Raw genomic sequence first — 5,717 nt, 5'->3', positions numbered from 1 at the left:
CATTCTCCTTGTTTCCCACGTTTAGCAACCGAATTGCATAATGATACCAGACTAATATGTGCTTTATCCTCTTGTGATAATAAGGGTTCCTGGCTAATTTGATGGCAGTCATGTTGTCACAATGAATTTCTATAGGTTTGGAATTGATGTCCAGCTGACCTATAAGACCTTGAAGGCAAACCGCTTCTTTGTTTGATTCTATTGCAGCCATGTATTCAACCTCAATAGTTAACAATGCTAAGTTAATTAAAGCTTCAACATCCAACTTTCCAATACATTTACAAGCATGAAAATATAAACAATAATCGATCATATTTGTCAAGGTCACTATCATAACTTAATTGCTAGGTAACATTGCATAACCACTTGTGTCTCTCAAATTTCAAAGCACCCATTTTGCACCTTTCCAATTTCCTAAATTTGCTAGCTCGACTCAACACATCAATTGAGTATGCAATGTTTGGCCTAGTACACCATATAGAAAACATTAGGCTTCCCACAACACTTGCATAGGGTACGGTAGCCCCAATCTTTTTCTCATCTTCGGTCTTTGGATGTTGCTTGGAAGACAACATAATGAAGAGCTAATGGAGTCTTCACATAATGTTTTGATCATGCCAAACTTATCCAACATATTTTCTACAAAATACTTTGGTGAAAGTAAAAAGAAGTTTTTTCTTTTTTGCGACCTAGAGATCTTTCTTTCAAAATTCTAGCTCCAAGATGCCTTGAGATCATCATTCCCGATCTCATTCTTGCATGTTAAAAGGATATCAACTTGTAAACTTCAGAAAAAGAGAATGGTCATAATCACTTTGGTACCGAACATCTACTATGAATATATTGAAGTTCCTTGTGCCTTTGCCTTGATGCTTGTTTGAGTCTACATGAAGACTTCTTCAACTTGCACACCAACGTTTCTTTTCCCTTCTTACAAAATCCTTCCAATTGTTGGATATACACTTGTTCTAGTTCACCATGTAAAAGAATCTGTTTTCATATCCATTTGTTCAAATTTCAAATCATGTAATAGAATAAATCCAAGCACCAATCTAATGGAGTCAAACTTGACAATTGGTGCAGAAGTTTTTAGGAATTTGAGACGTTCTTTTTGTGCAAAACCCATTGCGCAAAAACTTAATCTTTAATAAAAACTAAATGTACATTCTTCCACTCTTATTACTTACCTTTTTATTTTTGTATTTTTTTCATCTCCATTTCATACAACTCTTTTTTTAATGGCCGGCTTAGCCGTATCCCTACAAGCAACATGTTACAAACCATACTCATGTCAGGTGATCCTCTTGTGCAACTTAACAAAATTGTCATAATATCCCGGTTTCTCCGGGACATTCAAGTTCTCAAATAACATTATTAAAAGTATTTAAATAATAAAAAAATTGAACCATGTTTCATCATGGAGATAACAATCTTCTCCACAAGAACATGAACCTTAATTTTACATAATTCAATGTCCTTATGGCCATCATATTTATCGACTTTAAAGTGATTACTCATCATTTCTTTCCAAAATAATGCACAGAACATATTACTCCAATACCACTTGATCGGAATCATTAACGCGAAACCCAAATTAATCGGTTACCATAAAACACCCTCAAATTCTAAGTACGTGGTTTCCATAACTCAAGAAGAATAAGTGAGCAATCATGTGCAATACAATTGAAAAATAAATAAATAGAGCAATAATCCAATGCAACAGTTATATCATAGTATAATGCAATGACACTTCTAGAAAACCATGTTTGTGATCTTTGTATGACTCCAAATTTTGTACACACTCTCTCTTCATCTCAACAATCAATCCCCTAACAAAAGAAGAAGCTCAATTTGAACCCTAGATATAGTCAAAATGAGTCTTCTCAAAAAACGAATCTAGACTATTCATTTTGTGAATTTTAAGATCTTAGCCTCTATAAACTCAAAGTCATTTTTTTCTTTTTTAACATTGTTCATCTGATGATAGCAAAGCTATCCAAAAAAATTGGAAATGAAAAAAATCTTTCTAAGGCCTAGATCTAAGCATCTCACCAAAATGAACGGCCTATGTTAATTGGGCTAAAACAATATTTTTTAAGTTGTATTTTTAAGTTTTTCTTTTTTTTTTGTGATTGTTCATTAGAATGAAAAGAGTGTATATTACAAAATTTGGATCAAACAAATGGCCATAAGATGGTTTTTTAAGGTTCTTGCATCAAATTAGTATACAATGGTTGCATAAAATCATTGCTCAAATAACTAAATAAATAAAACTAAGAGATGAAATAAAGAAAGTATACAACGAAATAACCAAAAAAATAATATAATACCTAAGTTATATGGTGCACCATTAGGGCTACATCCATTAGTAAGGCGGCTCCAATATCAAAGATAATTACAATACGAGATAGAATATAACCTTAGTGAAGAATCTGATGAAAAAAAACCTCAACAAAACCCCTTCTTGAGCTCATCGAAAAACACCATCTGCAAAGCATATTTCATTCTAGATCAAAACTAACAAGAAGCTCCTTCTTCAATCCCTTCCCCTTTCTCACTTTTATCAAAAGGGAAAACCCTACCTTTCAAGAGAGGAAAAAAAAAGGAGAAAAGAAGAAGCAATGGATCTCAACTCCCTTTGATAGGACACATTTTGAATAAGCCTCAAAACTAAAAATAGGTATAAGATGCCCAAATTGGTGATTTTTCTATCAACGTTCAAAAAATAAGAAAGAAACCTTAGTTTTTCCCAATAAAGTAAAGGAAAAAGCTTATATAGAGCCTAGGCTCTAAACAATCAAATCAGACCCTGTGTCAAAATTTCATTAGAAGATGTTTGTTTTGATGCACAAATGTTCTCAAATTGATCATCTTGACATCAAGATTCATGGACATTAAAATAAATAGAATTCAAGTTTTGGAAATAATGCATCTTGTAATGCAATTTTGGACAGTCAATTTTCAAAATTTTCAATTCATAGATCAGCTTGATCCACACTATTTTTGAAGCGTTGAATTTTATAATTAGAGGCGAAAATATATTTTAAGGTTATCATAAATATTATCAGTATTGAAATCACATTTCTCGACAGTATTTGACGGTGGGCTCTACTTTGATTGTTTAGAGCCCCAACTCTATACAAACCACACCCATAAATAAAAGCAGAAGAAAGAGAATATGATAGAAGAAGTGCTGGAGAAATGCATGCGTGAATTATTTTCTGAAATAGAAGAGAAGAGGAAGAATTGGAAACCATAGCCCCATGACCTTCACCACTTAAGCAAGAGAATAACATTTGCTCATAAATAAATTAAAAAAAGAAAAAAAAAGAAAGGTATATGGGAAATTTATCACATCACATCTAAGAGTTCAGTGAACATCTCAACCATATATTTCTTTTAACTAATTCAAATAATCCAACAAATGACAAACATTATGAGTTTTGAAATTTACCAAATAGCTCATCCAATGAAATGCTAAATAAATCAATAATTTAATAAATTTCCCATAAAATGCTAAAAAGAAACAAAAATAATTGTAACCTTTGGCATAAGTTGCACCACACAGGTGGGTTTCCATTGCCTATCAGAGTATATAACCACAAGCAAATGCATGTAATATTTTTTTTTATCTAATAATTAATAAAAAAATAGTTCTTTCACATGTCAAAGTCCCACTTAAAAGGGTTTTAAGGTTTACACCTCATTTCTCACACTAAAAAGGAAAAAACAGAAAAAAGGGTCTCAATCTACATGCCACCATGTCCTTCAAATGGTACCACACATTATCAACTCACACAGCCATAAAAGCATTGCAGTAATCCAGAAAACAAAACAAAGAAAACATGAATAAGTTGCTTCGAGGGAGATAGGGTTGTATACTCTGCACAAGATCACGCGTTCTGCTCATAAGCAATGCATCAAGGTACAAGTCTATCTCTTCTTCTTCTTTCTTCATCAGTATCACCCTTCCCTCACTTTTTCTCTCCTCCGCGTCAACTCAATAGAAACTGGGCCTTGTATAATGATAGACGAGTACTTCGATGCATTGTATATGAATGAACTGCGTGATCTTGAGCAAAATATTCAAGCCAAAAACCCATTGAAATCTTTACTTCATGGCAGAGAGAGATCTTCTAAGTACTAAGCACTTTATCTAGAGAGAGAGATTATAAACCTACAAGCGATCGGGAGAAAGAATCCGTGGCCCCAATCCAAACTGAAAAAGGAATAGAAAGAGAGGGATGATGAAGAAGAAAGCCATTAATGAGTTGGGTCTCAATTGAGAGAGGAAGAGAGAATTAATTTTCTGAATTTGGGATGGGTTTTAATTTAATTGCATCATGAAGTAGTTTGGCAGGTGACCACAGAGCAGCCGAACCTTTAAATAGCAATACATGGCCACTATAAGGGCACCGTACAGTTATCAGAATGCCCATAGGCTTGGGTTCTTAGGTCAACATTAAAATCCACAGACTGCCCTCACCTTTTTTCATTATGACTGCCCTCTACTCCCTCAGTCATAACACCTATCAGTGAGGAGGTTTTTAAATTATTATTCTTAGAAAAGAAATTTAAAATTTGAATTTTCTAACCTTTAGATTTTACTATCTAAAAATCAGACGGTCTCTATTCAATCTTGGAGACATTATTTTTTAAGTGTACAGAGAGTACAATAAGATAATTTTTTTTTTTTTTTGAAGTTAATCAATAAGTTAAAGAGGTCACATCTCCAAAATTTGAGGTCCTAAAACTGATTGTATGTACATGAGCGAGTAAATGGAATAGATTGTCTTTTGGCATTGTGGAAAGTAGAAAGTTTACAGGGAGGGTGTTCTGGGATACATTTGAAACACTTGGAGTTCATAGGGCAATTTATACCCTCCTTAGCTGGGACCTAGGCATTAGGGGTTGAATCTTTTCTTTAAGGGATTTGAAAGGTAGAGCATGTGAAAAAACGAAAAAGTTTACTGTTGATCTATATGGGAAAAATTACCCCTCTTATGCACAGGCTAATTTCATATACAATTGCAGCATTTGCCCATCTTTGGTAGTTGGTGGAACAAGACGAATCGAAAGTGATTTGTATCCACCATTTTCACTTAGGTTGTAGGTGATTTTTAAGTCTCCACCTGAATGCACTTTGGCAATAAAAAATAAAAAGAAATAAAACTCAATGAACAAGAGTAGAAAGTTGAGAAAGAAAGTGCATATATTTCCTATTTTTGGTCTTTTATGGAGGGAGAAAACCATACGACCAGCACATTCTTTTATGTCCAGGTTTCTTGCCTTTCTTTCCATTGAAAGAAGCAGCTACCTACCAATACCTTTCATTTTTTTAACTTTATTTATCCTAGTCAAACGCTAATCATTTTCTCTGCAAATCACACGGTGCGCGAGTGCACAATGAGTGCGGACAATACGCCTACAGTTTGCACATGAATAGTATAGATTGAATGATTTGTGTTATATACGGTACATGGGTGCACAATGCTCGTGATAAGCGCGGGCAATATGCTTACACTTTAAACATGAATAGTGCACATTGAATGATTCATGTTGTGCACAGTGCACATTACATAAGTGCAATTTATGCAGTGCTCTGTGCGCATATGTTGTGGGGAATGTAGTGCATATTTCATGGCGTACGGGTGCACAATGTTCATCATAAGTACGGGCAATGTGCCTACACTTTGCATATGAAAGGTGCACATCGA

The 5,717-nt window shown here is 34.1% G+C and overlaps 1 long non-coding RNA gene across 1 annotated transcript; it reads right to left on the bottom strand.

Annotated features, from left to right (window-relative positions):
- Positions 1-228: 228 nt before the first annotated feature.
- LOC148782805 (uncharacterized) lies at positions 229-4,455 on the bottom strand. Its single transcript, XR_016052272.1, has 2 exons — positions 1,188-4,455; positions 229-990 (listed from the first exon to the last, which is right to left on the bottom strand). It is a non-coding gene; the product is annotated as an uncharacterized LOC148782805 (long non-coding RNA).
- Between the last annotated feature and the right edge of the window lie 1,262 nt (positions 4,456-5,717).

Source organism: Amborella trichopoda, chromosome 3 (genome assembly GCF_054954075.1).
Source record: "Amborella trichopoda isolate Santa Cruz 75 chromosome 3, AtrichopodaSantaCruz75HAP2 v2.0, whole genome shotgun sequence".
Classification (NCBI taxonomy): domain Eukaryota; kingdom Viridiplantae; phylum Streptophyta; class Magnoliopsida; order Amborellales; family Amborellaceae; genus Amborella; species Amborella trichopoda.
This window is presented reverse-complemented; position numbering and strand designations above follow the sequence as displayed.